The sequence below is a fragment of the Tachyglossus aculeatus genome, chromosome 15, assembly GCF_015852505.1.
Source record: "Tachyglossus aculeatus isolate mTacAcu1 chromosome 15, mTacAcu1.pri, whole genome shotgun sequence".
Taxonomy (NCBI): Eukaryota; Metazoa; Chordata; class Mammalia; order Monotremata; family Tachyglossidae; genus Tachyglossus; species Tachyglossus aculeatus.
The window spans coordinates 6,117,316-6,133,685 of NC_052080.1; the positions used below are offsets into that span (position 1 = coordinate 6,117,316).

Consider the following 16,370-nt stretch of genomic DNA (forward strand, 5'->3'; position numbering starts at 1 on the left):
TTGCCAATCTGTAAATGGGTTTTACAGTACTGACTACTTCAAAGAAGTCTTTAAAATAGCCCTGAGTTATCGGGATGATTTCTGCTCAGCTAGAGCCCCATTAATAGAAATGTTTTCACTTTCGTTTGTACTTTTTTTCCTAAAGGTAATTTTAGAACATACTGTGTCCTCACGGCTGTGGCCAGGTGTGTACATTAGTGTCAGACACATGAGCAGACTGACACGGCATTTCATTTTCTTCAGAATTTTTCTCCTGAACTTGTTTGGTGATACTACCAAAATCCATTTCAAACCAACACTCATTTCTTTCTTTTTCCCTCCCTTTTCCCCTCCACTTTTGCCTCTTCTTTTGAGAGAATCTGTGAGCTGTTTGTAAAGAGTTGCAATAAAGTGGTTTCTGAGAGGCCCGAGGGTTTTTGTGAAAGGCATGTTTTTCACGGGCTAGGGTGCTGATGTGTATTCACAGTTTTGGTAGCAATAGGAGAAAGAATAGGATCTTATTCAATTCCAGGAGGGCTTTTTTTTTTTCTATTCTTTCAAGCTTGTATTCCGTGTAAATAGTCTCCTGGGAAATGTTTCTTAAAAGCCTCCCAGCACCTTTAAAGGAAGAAAAGAAATGGGACTGTGTGCCTGTGTTGGAGAGTTTTCTTCTTGCTTTGTGATAGGGGTATCAGCTGGGTTCTTACCGTCAGACTGCTTTTAGTTCAATGGGACCCAATCACACGTTCTAGAGATGGTCATAAAATTTTCTTTTCAACTCCTTGGATCAAACTCTGGGTGCCGAGCTTCGAAACCAGGCTGAATTACTCACCTCCCTCCCCCTTTTGGTACCCTGAAATGTTCTCCGTTTTCAAACGGCTGGGTGTGAAAATTGACTTCTTCTGAGTGAGCATCTGAATTTCAGGTACAGAACAGGGTTATCAGTTGCAAAGTTACCTGATTTCATCCCCTCCTTCCTTCTTCCGCCAACTCTTCCCACCTCTTTCATTGGCCATCCCCTTCACAGCCTCTCCTTCCCGCCTCACTCCCCAGTAGTTTCTGTGAGGAGAGACTCTCCTTGAATTCAAACATAATTACTCAGGAAGAAGGGAGGAGGCATGAGCCCTGTTTGAAAGCCTACAGTTCTAGGCCTTAAACAGTCAAAATCTGTCTTGAACCCTTGAACTTCCTTTGTCGTTGAAATGACCACCTACTAAAACATCCCTGGGAGAGCTGAAGTAACACAGTAGTCCCTTTTATAGGAAAAGCAGTAGCTGGAATTATGGCTCCTTTCAAGAATTCTATAATGAGAAAGCATTTCTGCTGGGACAGAGTGGAGGAAGCATTCCAGAAGTTGGAGCTGTCTGGGCTTTCCAGCAGTCGGTGATGGGTATATTCTAATAATCAATGTCTCCTTGCTCCCCAGAACAATGAGTCCTTTCTCTGGAGTCCACAGTATATAATGGGTTCCTGGTGCATCGCTGTGCGTTTATATTGCTGCTTTGACGAGCTCTTTCGGGACATTCGAGGAGCTCAGGCCCCCAGGAACTGAATTCTGACTGTGCCACTTATCTGCTGAGTGACCAAGACACTTCGCGTCTCTGGGCCTCAGTGCCTTCGTTTGTAAAATGGGGATTAAGAGCCCCACATGGGACAGGGAATGTGTCTGGCCTGATTATCTTGTATCCACTCCAGTGCTTAGAAAAGTGCTTAATAAATACACATTTAAAAAAATGTGTGTCTTTAGGGCACTGGGCTGCTGCAGTTGGGGTAGATGGGGAGGAGGGATCAAATGTCTCTGGGCATGGCTTCAATCAAATTCAATAGTATTTATTGAGCGCTTACTAAGCACTTGGGAGAATACAATATAACAGTACAACAGAGTTGGTAGACACATTCCCTACCCACATTGAACTTACAGTCTAGAGGGGTTGACAGTGTCAAAGCTTACCATCAGCTCACCCCCGGGTGTGCTTCTCTCTGAAACTATGGCTTGAATTCAAGAGCGTCTAGGGGGAGATTGGAGGAGGCATTAGTTCCAATTTATAGTCAGTCAAGGGTGAAATTTGGGTTGCCGTCGGCCACTGAGACCCGCGTTTATTTCTTGAACCTCTCTCTGTTAGAGTTGGCTGGGTTCTTTCAGCTCAAGCCTCACATGATGTCCTAAAGGAAAGGGATCTTTGTCCAGAGGAGAGTTCAATGGTAGACCTTAGCCTGCAGGTCAAGCTCACTGAGAAGTCCCTAATGGACCTGGATATTTATAGAGCATCTTCTAATAATAGTAATATTAATAATTGTGGTATTTGTTAAGTGTTTACTATGTGCCAGGCACTGTGCTAAGCACTGGGGTAGATACAAGGTAACTGGGTTGGACACAGTCCCTTTCTCATATGGGGCTCACAGTCTTAATCCATATTTTACAGATGAGGTAACTGAGGCCCAGATAAATGAAGTGACTTGACTAAAGTCACACAGCAGAGAAGTGGTAGAGCCAGGATTAGAACCCAGATCCTTCTGACTCTCAAGTCCGGCCTGTGTCCCAAGTGCCAGGGAGTTTATAATAGAGTTCGTAGACATGATGCCTGCCCTCAAGATGTAGAGTCTAACAGAGATGATTGATTAATAAGAAGTTACCGGTGGAGCACTTAAAACTATCACACATCAAAGGAGCGAAGTGGAGGCAGACACTGCCCTCGTTTGTGAACCGTGGGAAAAGTTCGGGCTCACTTCATAGCTTTGCGTTTTCCTGAGCATAGTTTTGACTTGGTTATTTTTATCAGAGGCAGTCGTTTGGGACAGGAAGTGCAGCTACCAACTCTGTCGTATCATATTTGTCCAAGTGCTTAGTAGAGTCCTCTGCCCACTGTAATCAATCAATCAATCATATTTATTGAGCACTTACTGTGTGCAGAGCACTGTACTAAGTGCTTAAAGGACAGTAGCGAGCCAGGCAGGAGTCGAACCCACAATCTTCTGATCCGTAGTCAGACGCGTTATCCATTGCGCCACTGGCCCAGCTAAGCACTCAATAAATACCATTATTGATTGATTGCTTGGGGGGAATCTTATGAATTTCATTTTTGGATAACAGTGCTACAGAAATGTAAATTTGAAATGTCACTGCTTCCTTATGAGTTTTAGAAGTGCCCTGAGAGTTATTTTAGCTACTGGCAGTTGAGGACCAGAGCTGTTAGTGGACTTACCTGAAGTTATGAGTCCAAGGAACAGAGCCCTAAATTCCTGTCCATTCAGTGGTCTCACCTTTTGACTCTTCTCTTAAATGCCAATCACCCAGACTCTGGAGCCAGAATATCAGAACTAGTTTCTTCTCAGTATGCAAACAGAGATTGGAATCATTTTCTTACTTGAGGATTTTTTTTAAATAATGATATTTAAGTACTTGCACTGTACTAAGCTCTGGGGTAGAGACAAGCTAATCAGGTTGGATACAGTCCATGTCTCAAGTGGGGCTCACAGTCTTGGATCCCCATTTTACAGATGAGGTAACTGAGGCACAGAGAAGTTAAGTGACTGGCCCAAAGTAACAGAGCAGTCAAATGACAGATATATTTTCCAGATTTACATTCGGGATGACCTAATTTATTATGGTATTTATTAAGTGTTTACTTGAATCTATCTTCTGATGAAGGTACTTAACTGCTGGATACCACTTTAGCCACCTATATATTAAAGCAGTTATCTATTTGTTATCTATTTGTTTATGATTTATTATTTTTTTTCCTTTATGGTATTTGTTAAGCCCTTACTAGGTGCTAAGCACTGTAATAGGCACAGGGGTAGATACAAGTTAATGAGGTTGGACACAGTCCCTGTTCCATATAGGGCTCAGAGTTTTAAACCCCAATTTACAGATGAGGTAATTGAGGCACAGAGAAAAGAAGTGACTTGCCCAAGGTCATGCAGCAAATTTGTGGTGGAGTCAGGACTAGAACTCAGGTCCTTCTTACTCCCAGGCCCATGTTCTATCCACTAGACCAAACTGCTTCTCTGATGTATTCTGTTTCACAGCCTTCTTGATTGTCCTGTGCCTCAGTGGGTATCATCAGTAGGTGGTCAACAGGTGTGTGCCGATAATCCATTAAGCGGGCACATTTGAAAGCTGGTGTGTGCATGATAGAGAAATGGTATTTATTGAGCGCCCACTCAATAAATTATTGGGTGCAGGGAAGGTGTAATATTGTCCCTGCCTGCAAGGAGCTTAGTAGTGTAGAGTGAGTGAATTCTATTATTTTAGTTTCTTTCATTCTTCCCCGTCACCTAGTAATGCCAGGCAACAGTAAAATCCCGATAAATTTTAGTTGATGCTGATAAAGCATCTACTTAGACTTTGAGCCCCAGAACAGAGATTGTATCCAAATGATTAACTTGTTTCTACCCCAGTACCTAGAACAGTGTTGATATATAGTAAGTGCTTAACAAATATCATAATAATATTGAGGCAAAATGCAACTACCTTCAGTTGCACAACTCCAGCACCACAGGGGTGTTCTTCTAGGAGGGGGTGATTCCACAGGAAGAGTTCTTCCTTAAAAAAAGGGACTTATTACGCCCCCATATCCCACCACCACCACCATATACCCATTCGGGATCCCCCTCCCCGACTCCCTAGGTAAGTACCCTCTCCCTCATATCCAGGCCTGTTGGGAGCATTAAAGGAAGCATCAAGTTTAGAGGAAGGGAGAGCAGGAGCTGCTTGTGGAGAAAAGTTCCTTGTAACATTGCCGGGAGAGAGCGGGGTGGGGGTGGAGAGGCGGATCACTGGAAATAGGAAGTTTCACAGCCAAGGGCCTTGAAGAAGAGATCTTGACCTCCACTTTGCCTATTTATCTGTGCCTTTGCTGCGCAAATAAATGGGTTTCGTCTTTTGTAAGTATGCTTTGTTTCACTTTTTATCTTTATGTCTGTCTGGTTGGGTACCTATCCCTCCTCTGATCAAATCCATTTAAAACTCCCCAGGATGCTACAAGCTTTTATAAACAAACACTTTTTAGTGCAGTCATTGGTAATGACTCAAAAAGGATGTTGCCTCGAAAGAGTGTGATCTTTCTTGTCCAGCCCTCAGTCACATAGGGATGTATATTTTTTCTTTCTCATCTGTCTTGGGTAATTTCTGCTCTGGAAGTTTCTGGTAGTCTGTAACCTGGCATGTCTGGTCTTGGATTCTCGTTCTCAAACTTCCAGGTGGTTTCTCAGGATCACAGAAACTTGTGTTTTCTGGGGGTTATCTTGCTCATCTTTTGGAAGGAAGCATGAGAGACATGAAAGGAAAGGGGGAACTGAAAATAAAAATTTTCCTTGTTCTTTTAGGATTTCTGCCAAGTTTGGATGCCAGACCCTATTTAGTATGCCTTGGTTTCGGGTAGCGTTAACTTTTAAATCAAGTGCACCCTTCCGTATTTCAACACACCTTTTAGCAGAGAGGTCATTTGGAAAACTCACATCCAGGAGCAGATTTGGTTCTCAATCAAGCAGCTTTACTTACTGGTCTTCTACTGTGAGCAGAGCTCTGTACTAAGCACTTTTTAAATGGTAACTGTTAAGCCCTTACTGTATGCCAGACACTATTCTGAGCAGTGTCCTAAGCACTTTGAAGAGTGCACTCGAGTTAGTAGACACTGTCTTTGAGAAGCATATGATATAATGGAGGTGACAGGCATTAAAGTTACTTGCAGATCGGAGAGGGGGAGGAAAAAGGGATATGTTTATGAATTGATGCTTTAAGTGTAGGGCGTGTAAATAGTGGTGCATGTAAATAGTGGTGCGGGTAGTTGTGAGTTCACAGGGGTGCAGTTGGTGCTGAAGATAATGGGACCCCCAACCGTCCCCTCCCTTCTCCCCCTTTGTTCCTCAGTGTCCCAGCTCCTGTCTCCCTGCAGAGTGAAGCAATTCATCCTTTCAGTCGTATTTATTGAGTGCTTACTGTGTGCAGAGCACTGTACTAAGCGCTTGGGAAGTACAAGTTAAAGGCAGGAGTGCATATTGCAGACAGCTTTACTGTTTTGAAAAAGAAGTTGTATATGTTTGGACACTGATTGGACACTAGCTCTCTTCCTCCCTTCAAAGCCCTACTGAGAGCTCACCTCCTCCAAGAGGCCTTCCCAGACTGAGCCCCCTTTTTCCTCTCCTCCTCCCCATTCCCCCCACCTTACCTCCTTCCCCTCCCCACAGCACCTGAATATATGCTTGTACAGATTTATTACTCTATTTTACTTGTACATATTTACTATTTATTTTGTTAATGATGTGCATTTAACTTTAATTCTATTTGTTCTGACGACATGACACCTGTCCACATGTTTTGTTTTGTTGTCGGTCACCCCTTTTAGACTTTGAGCCCGTTGTTGGATAGGGACCGTCTCTATGTGTTGCCAACTTGTACTTCCCAAGCGCTTAGTACAGTGCTCTGCACACAGTAAGCACTCAATAAATACGATTAAATGAGTGAATGAATGACTGCTTTCTTATTTCTTTCTTCAGTTATAGGGCTTAGAATAACCTGTTTCAGAAACTCCATTGGCAGAAGTGAGGAGTCCAGTGAAAGCTAAATTTCAGGAGACACTTCTGGAAAACTTGGGGTTGGCTTAGATGATCACTTTTCATTCAGGGGTCTTGAATGAGAATTGATGAGTGTTTGAAACATTGCTTTCCATTTGTGGACCTGTTTATTTCTTTTTTTGTTGTTGTTGTTTTTTTCTTCCTTTGGTAATTTACAGCAATTGTTCAGATTTTTAAAACATTATTACTCCAGTTAGGGGCTGCTTCAGGGAAACCGCATCGAAGCCAAAGAAGAGAATTGTGCGGTGCCAGTTTGGATAATAGTTAAAAACCGTGGTCTCTGTAACATTGGTTTGATTTAATTGTTTGAGAAGGGAACTTGTCAGAGAATTCTCTTTGTCTGTGGGTTTCATTTCCCGAGCTTCCTTTTTACCTGGCATTCATATCTTTATTTTCATTTAATGAGGAATGAAGGAAATAGTTGAAGCCAGTCCTTGAAGAAAGACCGTGGCTATTTATCATTTTTAAAGAGTTTTCTTTTCTTTCAACTCCAGCCCACCTGTCTGCTTCCTCTCAACTCAGTATTTTGTCTTGGCATAGAAGATTTTAATCTCAACTTCTTTGCTAACCCTTTCCCCTGGTATTTGGGGCCAGGTGCCAAAACTGAAGTCTGAATAGATGTGGTTGCATATACCTGATGCAAATCCTCCCAGTGGATTCAATAAGCATCCCTAACTCCCTAGGCTTTGTACCATCAGTAAGTCAATCGTATTTATTGGGTGCTTAGCATATGCAGAGCACTGTACTAAGTGCTTGGGAGAGTACAGTATAATAGCATTGGTAGACACGGTCCCTGCCCACAAGGAGCCTATAGCCTAAAGGGGAAAGGCAAAGGCCCTGCAGCTCATGAGGACAACAGTATTCATCTATAGTAATAATTATAATGAATAATTGAAGTATTTTGTTAAGCTCTTGTTGTTTTCCAAGCATTTGGGGTAGAGACAAGATTGTGAGGTCAAACACAGTCTCTGTCCCAAGTTGGGGTTCACAGTCTAAAGGGTGAGAGAGAACAGGTATAGAACCCCCATTTTACAGATGAGGAAACAGACCCAGAGAAGTTAAGTGACTTATCCAAGGCCTCACAGCAGGCAAGCGGCAGAGCCGGGATTAGAACCCAGATCTTCCGACACCCATGCCCGATTGATCCCTTTCCACTTGGCTTCCGGGCCCTGCTCATGTAGAGGTGTGAACTTGTTAGCAAGGCATGGCTCGGGGTAAGAAGGATAGTCTGCAAGGGACAAAAGAATGGTCCCTTCTCAGAAAGCCATCGCAGGCAGGGGAGATCACTCGTTCGAGATCAGCTGAGAAGCTTGGGGTTATGACGTGCCTTATCATAACATCTTAGGAGAGAGCATTCTGCCTGGCCGTGGGACCTGTGTCTAGTCAAACCTGCCCACAATTAATAGGAGCTGGCAGCCCCTCATCTGAAAGGCTGGTAACTCAGGTTAGGGACGAAGCCCAGCGGTTGGCTGGGCTGGGCATCAAAGAAGCAAACTCACCCTGATCCCAGCCTAATTTCTGGCAATTATGTCAGACCTTCTGGAGGTTTTAATACATGTGCTCAGAATACATTGAGTTTCCCCGGCTGTAAAATGGAGATAAACCTTCCTTACCTTGCAGGGTGGTTGGGAGGATTAATTAGCTAATGTTTGCCAAGTGCTTTGAAGATGAAAAGCGCTATGTGAGGGCTAAGTATTATTAAGATGATGCCATAAGTGTTTGTGAAGGACTCTGTTTTCTCTTTTTTTCATTTTGAGCATTTTTTATATATATTTAGATTTCCCACAACAAAGTTGAGCGGCATGGCCTGATGACCGTAGGCTGCTGCGGCTTTGGCAGAAGGGCACTGCCATTCTCGTTTTTCAACCGATATGTTTGAATGCACTCCAGAGCACTTCTCTTGGTTTCTGGAATCCCACTGTGCCGTAAGGGCAGATCCAAGGGAGAAGAAGGAGGTTTGGGCCTGTCTGCTTTTGACAGGTTTTTCCCTTTTACCCTTTTTTTTTTTCAGTGGGGAGGAGATAAGGGGGCTCTTCTAGTTTTTACTCCCCAGCTTTGAGGGCCCGTGTCGGACAAAGGCTCCTTCCTGCTTTGAGCGTCTGCTTACTGAGCAATTCTGGAGTTCACCTAGAGTTGTAACCTCCCAGTGTGGCTGGGCCACTGTTGGTGCAAACTGCCAAACGGGTAGAAAATACACATAACGTTTTCCAGCTGTTCTCTAACCCAACTCATTCAGTGTCCTTTTTGTTCCTTAAAGGTTGATGTGATAGGCCTGTCCAGAATGCTGATATTCGGAGAAATCTTTCTTTATAAATTGGCTTTCTAGACAAGAAGGCTGCTTTCTACCGGTCCACCGCTTTACCCACTCCTGGAGGCGTAAAAGCCTTAAAGCTCCTTGAGTAATCTGGAGCAGGATTGATTCCTGACGCTTCCGGAAGGAGCTTCCAGAAGATAGTGGGAAGATAGTGGAAAGAGCAACGGGAGGCAGCCGGGAACTAGGTTTCCTTCTCTGTTAAGATAGATAGATGTCTCCTCACCCTCCCTCGTAGATTTGAGCCCCTTGAAGAACAGGGAATGTATCCAATTTGCTTGTTTGCATTTACTTAAGCAATTTTCACAGAGCTTTGGCACAAAGGAAGCAAGGGCTTAATAGTAGAGCCATATAATGGTGACGAAAGCTCATTTGTTACCTTGGATCCTTTTTGGTTTGTTAGTTTGTTCCTGTTTTTTTTTTTCAGTTTGTGCAGTTTGTTATAACTGTATATATGTATATATGTTTGTACATATTTATTACTCTATTTATTTTACTTGTACATATCTATTCTATTTATTTTATTTTGTTAATATGTTTGGTTTTGTTCTCTGTCTCCCCCTTCTAGACTGTAAGCCCACTGTTGGGTAGGGACCGTCTCTATATGTTGCCAACTTGTACTTTCCAAGCTCTTAGTACAGTGCTCTGCACACAGTAAGAACTCAATAAATACGATTGATTGATTGATTAAGTGCTTACTATATGCCAGAGACTATTCTATGCACTGAGGTAGCTACAAGGTAATCAGGTCAGACACAGTACCTGACCCACAGTGGAGCTCACAGTCTTAATCCCCATTTTTCTGATGAGGTAACTGAGGCACAGAGAAGTGAAGCGACTTGTCCAAAGTTACGCAGCGGAAAATAGCAGAATGGAGATTAGAACCCAAGTCCTTCCGACTCCCAGTCCTGTGCTCTACCCTGAGACCATGTTGCTTCTTAATCTTCATTTTAGAGAGGAAGGAACTGAGACACAGAGCAGTTAGGTGACTTGCCCTAGGTCACACAGCAGACAAGTGGTGGAGCCAGGATTAGAACCCATGTCCTTCCGACTTCCAGGCCCCTCTGTTCTATCCATTAGGTCACACTGCTTCTCCAGGAAAGCAGGGATCTTATGCCCATTTTACCCTTTTCACCCCTTCAGCCCTATGGGGTAACCATGGCCTCTCCTAAGTTTCTCCTGACATGGTCTTCCACCTTCAGCTTCCCCATGCCTTTTCTGGAGATTTGGAAGCCACATCTAGCTCGTGCCAGGGACGTGCTTGGTTTGTCGTTTGATCTCAGAGTGTAGGAATATTTTTAAGGTTTTCAACTTCCTGACAGGAGGAATTTATATGCGAGTGGGGGTGAAGACATGCCAAATGTATGGGCATAATAAGAAAAGCCCCGTGGCCCTGTGGATGGAGGAGTCAGAGTGGCCTGGGTTCTAATTCCGGTCCCACCACTTATCTGCTGTATGACCATGTGCAAGTCGCTTCACTTTTCTGGGCCTCAGTTACCTCAACTGTAAAATGGGGATTAAAACTGTGAGCCCTATGTGAGACAGGGACTGTGTCCAGCCCAATTTGCTTGTATCTATGCCCAGTGCCTGGCACATAATAAGAATTTAACAAATTCCTCAATTATTATTATTATTATTTAATCCAGGTCATCTGAGCCCATGAGTGCTTACTGAATGTTTTATGAGAGCCAACCAATTTTACGTCCGTAGGGGCTCACCTTTGCATATTTGCCCACCGAGGCGTGTCTGTTTTGGAATGCGTGCAGTGTACTCAACCTGAATGAGTATGACAGTTCCTATACACTCCTCCTGGTGGGAAGAATTTAGCATCTTTCCTCTAAAGAGCTCAAAATGCTTTCACATTATTAGTCATGAATTTTCCTAGGGATCGTCTGAGAGACGTCCCTCTATTGCCCTCATTTTACAGCAGGAGGAACCGAAACAGAGAGAGGTTGAGGGCAAGGTCATGCAATGAATCAAAGGCGTTGCCAGGGACACGATCCAGGAATCCTGACTTTTCTCCCAGGGAGAATAGCCTGGGCCCAGACCGAGACCCTCTTTCGGACGGAGAGACGTTCCCGCCGGCTGATGAATCAAATTCTCATAAACACCAGATCGCAATCCTCCCGTCTTGCTGTCAGATGAATTATGTGCGGGCTTGTATTTTTTCTGCATGTCGAGTGGGGAAAATCTGAGCAGGTGTTTGCTATTCATGCAGGCCTTGGGCGTATTTTCAGGGTTTGGAATGCATTTGCCAAGAGAGATGTGGGCCCGAGGCAGGCTTAGTGGCACTTCCTCCATCCTCTAGACAGTGAGTTCGTTGGGGGCAGGGAATGTGTCTATATTGGACTCTCCCGATTACTCTGCACACAGAAAGCACTTGATAAATACAATTGATTGATTGAGGGTTCAGATAGGTAGGCATGGGGTGGCTGCTGATAGCCCTCAAGGACATTGAGACTCCTGTGAAGTCACACGTGTTCCCCGGGCATTTGGTGTAACCTGATGATGTCACACGTCCTAAGCGGTCGTGGGTTCTAATTCCGGCTCTGCCACTTCTCAGCTGCGTGTCCTAGGGCAAGTCACTTAACTGCTCTGTGCCTCAGTTCCCTTATCTCTAAAATGTGAGCTCCATGTGGGACACGGACTGTGTCCGACCTGATTTGCTTTTATCCACGCCAGTGCTTAGGACAGTGCCTGGCACATAGTAAGCACCTAACAAATAGTACAGTTATTTTTATCAATTGTTATTCCCTCTTGGGCTGTGAGTCCTGTGGAAGACAGAGACAGGCTGACCTGATTATCCTGTATCTCCCCCAGCATTATGCACTTAGTAAGTGCTTAATAGATGCCATCATCATTGTTATTATCATTATGTGTTCTGTTGGGAACATTAAGCCCCCAAGCTGTCTTTCCCTCTGTTCCTGGTTCCTGGGTGCTAATCAGCTTTCCCGCCTAAACAGACCTCCTCTCCCACACACATCACCGCCACTTTCCAGTGATGTGATGTGTCCATTACCCACGCCCAATCTGAAGGTTAGGCCCTTGGAGCCAGGTATAAAAAATGTCCACTGTGTGTAGTCTTGGGAGAATACCTTCCTTTGGTATTTAACTATCCAGCATAAAGTACAGTTCTCACCTGGCACTGAGAACAGAGGCTGGGCACCTCATCGCCTCCACCAACCCCTTGACCTTTCTCTCTCTTCGCCCATCCCTCCCAATCTACGGCTTAGGGAATTCAGCAGTTCTCTGCAGGTGCTTCCACGAGCTCTCCAGATCCATGGTTTTTATCTCCTGTCTGAGCTCGAGCCCTTTTATATAAAATAAAAGTTCTGGTTCTCTTGCATGCCAGTCAGCAGTAAAAAGAGACCAAATTTTTGTTCTGTGAACTCCGAGTCTGTTGCTGACAGGCAATCCGAGCTTCTGCAGACTTTTCGCGTGCACCAGCCTGGCTCCCGTCCCCCTCTCCAAGTCTGGAGAGTGGCAAAGAGAAGGGAAGAGTCCTGAGGGGCAGCCAGGGGAACTCCACGGATGGAGATGTACTTCCCAAGTGCTTAGTACAGTGCTCTGCACACAGTAAGTGCTCAATAAATACGATTGAATGAATGAATGAATGAATGAATGAGACGTGTCCATTAGTGGTCCCCTATCCGCTGAGATTGATAGGATGGCTCAGTGTCCAGCAGAGCCCCAAATTTAATTCATTCATTCATTCAATCATATTTATTGAGCACTTACTGTGTGCAGAGCACTGTACTAAGCGCTTGGGAAGTACAAGTTGGCAACATATAGAGACGGTCCCTACCCAACAACGGCTCCCAGTCTAGAAGGGGGAGACAGACAACAAAACAAAACATGTGGACAGGTGTCAAGTCATCAGAATAAATAGAAGTAAAGCTAGATGCACATCATTGACAAAATAAATAGAATAGTAAATATGTACAAGTAAAACAAATAGAGTAATAAATCTATACAAACATATACAGGTGCTGTGGGGAGGGGAAGGAGGTAGGGTGGGGGGAAGGGGAGAGGAAAAAGAGGGCTCAGTTTGGGAAGGCCTCCTGGAGGAGGTGAGCTCTCAGTAGGGCTTTGAAGGGAAGAAAAGAGCTAGCTTGGTGGATGTGCGGAGGGAGGGCATTCAAGGCCAGGGGGAGGACGTGAGCCGGGGGTCAACGGCGGGACAGGTGAGAACGAGGCACGGTGAGGAGGTGAGCGGCAGAGGAGCAGAAAGTGCGGGCTGGGCTGGAGAAGGAGAGAAGGGAGGTGAGGTAGGAGGGGGCGAGGTGATGGACAGCCTTGAAGCCGAGAGTAAGGAGTTTTTGCTTGATGCCTAGGTTGACTGGCAGCCACTGGAGATTTTTGAGGAGGGGAGTAACATGCCCAGAGCGTTTCTGCACAAAGATGATCCGGGCAGCAGCGTTTCCACCCCGTTCTCTGATAACACGGAAGCTGTGTTCTTCTGCTGTGGGAAAATCACAGCACACTCTCCTGACCATTGATTCGATGGATGGGTCGTAGTTCTCACCTTGACTAAAATCTTTTGCTGCCAATTCCCATATTATGATGTGCACCAGAAGTAGAATTATTTACTCTCCTGGCAGTTGTGGTTGTTTTGCTGCGTGGAACACTGGAAAGTCGCAAACAGACAAAGAAAATCAAGCAGGGTGGAATCTAGTGGAATCCCGCCCTCACCACTTCTCTGCTGTATGTCCTTGAGCACTTAACTTCTCTGTGCCTCATTTACCTCATCTGTAAAATGAGGATTAAGACTGTGAGCCCCATATGGCATGCGAACTCTGTCCGACCTAATTATCATGTATCTATCCCATCACTTAGTATCCCAGCACTATCCCAGCACTTAGTACAGTTCGTGGCACAAAATAAGCACTTGACAAATACCATTAAAAAAACACCCCCAAGGAAACAGTGATATTGGAATTTGGTACAAATCATGGTGATGTCCTAGTCATCTACAACTATAACTCATGAATTTCCATTGAATTCACGGGCACTATAACACAATTTTCCCATGGGACAAAGGCTTTTGAGAAAACAGCCCTCGTGTTCAAAGAGAGCTCTCTGGTGAACTAGATGAATTAGCCACGGCATCCAGCAAAGTTGTCGAGTGCTTTAATGTTTAATAAATAAGGACAGTATTTACTAAGAGTTTTCTATGTGCTAAGCACTGGGGTAGATTCAAGGTCATCAGAGCAGAAACAGTCCCTGTCTGACATGGGGCTCACAGTCTAAAAACAAGGGAGAACAGGTATTTTATTCCCATTTTACAGATGGGGAAACAGGCACAGAGAGGTTAAGTTAGTTGCCCAAGTTCACACAACAGGCAAGTGGCAGAGCGGGGATGAAGACCCACATCTCCTGATTTATTTTGAAGTGGTCTTTGGCTACTTTCAGTGTTTTTGCAGTCTAATCCAGAGCCTCTCTCTGAGAAGCCTGGATGGGAATAAAACTCCAGGACAAACTTCAGAGAAATTTAAGAGGCAACACTATATTGTTTGTATAGGGCTTTTTTTTTAAATTCATGCCAGACTTTTATTTCACTGTTTTCCTACTGGGATGAGGAGCCTGCAGGACTGATTTATTTTAGGATCACGTCCACTTTTCGTCACCCATTAGGACTGTGACTTGTAAACCACAAGAACTAAGATTAGAGGAAGCAGTTGTTTAGAGCAAAGGGGAAGAGACTAAATTGCAGCCCCTATCTGAGGTCGAGAAATCACACAGCCAAATGGGCAACTTAGGACCTTCCCATTAGGAAGCAGAAAGCGCTGGGAGATTAGAAGTCATTCCTGAGAAACAGAGAAAGAGCATGGGCCTGAGAGCCAGAGGATCTGGTCCCTAATCCTAGCTCAGCCACTTGTGTGCTGCGTGACCTTGGACAAGTCACTTCACTTCTCTGTGACTCAGTTCCCTCATCTGAAATATTGTGAGCTCCATGTAGGATATGATTAACTTGTACCTTGAGAAGCCTGGACTTGTACTTGAGAAGCAGCGTGGCTCGGTGGAAAGAGCCTGGGCTTTGGAGTCAGAGGTCATGGGTTCGAATCCCAGCTCCACCACTTGCCATCTGAGGGACCTTGGGCAAGTCACTGCACTTCTCCTCAGTTCCCTCATCTGGAAAATGGGGACTAAGATTGTGAGCCCCACGGGGGACAACCTGATCACCTTGTATCCCCCCAGCGCTTAGAACAGTGCTTGGCACATAGCGCTTAACAAATGCCATCATTGTTATTATTATTACCTACCCCAGTGCTTAGTACAGTGCTTGAAATGCAGTAAGAACTTAACAATTTATATTGTATATTAATATCTGTCTCCCACTCAAGACTGTAAACTCTTGTGGACGGGGAACATGTCTACCAACTGCATGTAATGTACTTTTCCAAGCACTTAATAATGTGCTCTGAACAGAGTAAGCGCACAGTAAATACCCCTGATTGATTAATTTATGAACGGCCCTTCCGTTCGTCTTCTTGAACAATGGCCCAGGCTTCTTGCTCAGTGAGGGTCCCTCGTGTGGAAGGTGGAGAAGCAGCGTGGCTCAGTGGAAAGAGCCTGGGCTTTGGAGTCAGAGGTCATGGGTTCAAATCCCGGCTCCGCCACTTGTCAGCTGGGTGACTTTGGGCAAGTCACCTAACTTCCCTGTGCCTCAGTTACCTCATCGGTAAAATGGGGTTTAAGACTGTGAGCCCCCTGTGGGACAACCTGATCACCTTGTAACCTCCCCAGCGTTTAGAACAGTGCTTGGCACATAGTAAGCACTTAACAAATACCAACATTATTATTATTACCACTGGGGCATCCTTTGCCAACTTTAGTAGGGCATTCGCCCTCATTTCTAGGCCTCTGCCATGCTTCTCTTGAGCGACAGGAACTTCCAGCCCCTCACTGAAATCAGTGGGCATTCATACCTCATTGAATCGGAGAGTTGGGAATTTAGAGATCTGTTTGCCAGGGCTCTTCTCAGTTTTGGCTTTCACCGTTCACTCTCAAGATGGTGTTAGGAGACGTGTAAGAGCCCAGAGAGAGTATTGCTGAATTGACTAACCACAGGAATTAGCTCGGGAGAGTAACATCAGAATCCAAGCGTTGGCTTTGAGATTAATCTGAAACTGGTACGAAAGGGAGAAACTGAGGCTCACAGCACTGAGGAGGCAGTACGGTTGGCTGGTGGCCATTATGTGGGGAGTGCCATTGGGTGGGCTGATGACTTGTCTCTCTTTCTGTTCACCCACATCTCAGGGCCATTTTTTATGGTATTTTTTGAAGCGCTTGCCATGTGCCAAGTGCCCTACTAAGCACTGGGGTAGATACAAGCAAATCATATTGTCCCACATGGGGCTCATAGTCTTAATCCCCATTTTACAGATGAAGTACCCGGTGCCCAAAGAAGGTAAATGACTTTCCCAAGGTCACACAGCAGACAAGTGGCAGAGCCAGTATTATAACACAGGTCCTTTTGATTCCCAGGCCCGTGCTCTATCCA

At 44.9% G+C, this 16,370-nt stretch overlaps 1 protein-coding gene and 1 non-coding gene across 2 annotated transcripts in view; one reads left to right on the forward strand and one right to left on the reverse strand.

Moving 5' to 3' along the window:
* Nucleotides 1-16,370, forward strand: part of NHS (NHS actin remodeling regulator) — a 232,402-nt gene that overhangs the window by 32,839 nt on the left and 183,193 nt on the right.
* Nucleotides 2,922-2,994, reverse strand: TRNAR-ACG. The gene has a single exon. It is a non-coding gene; the product is annotated as a tRNA-Arg (tRNA).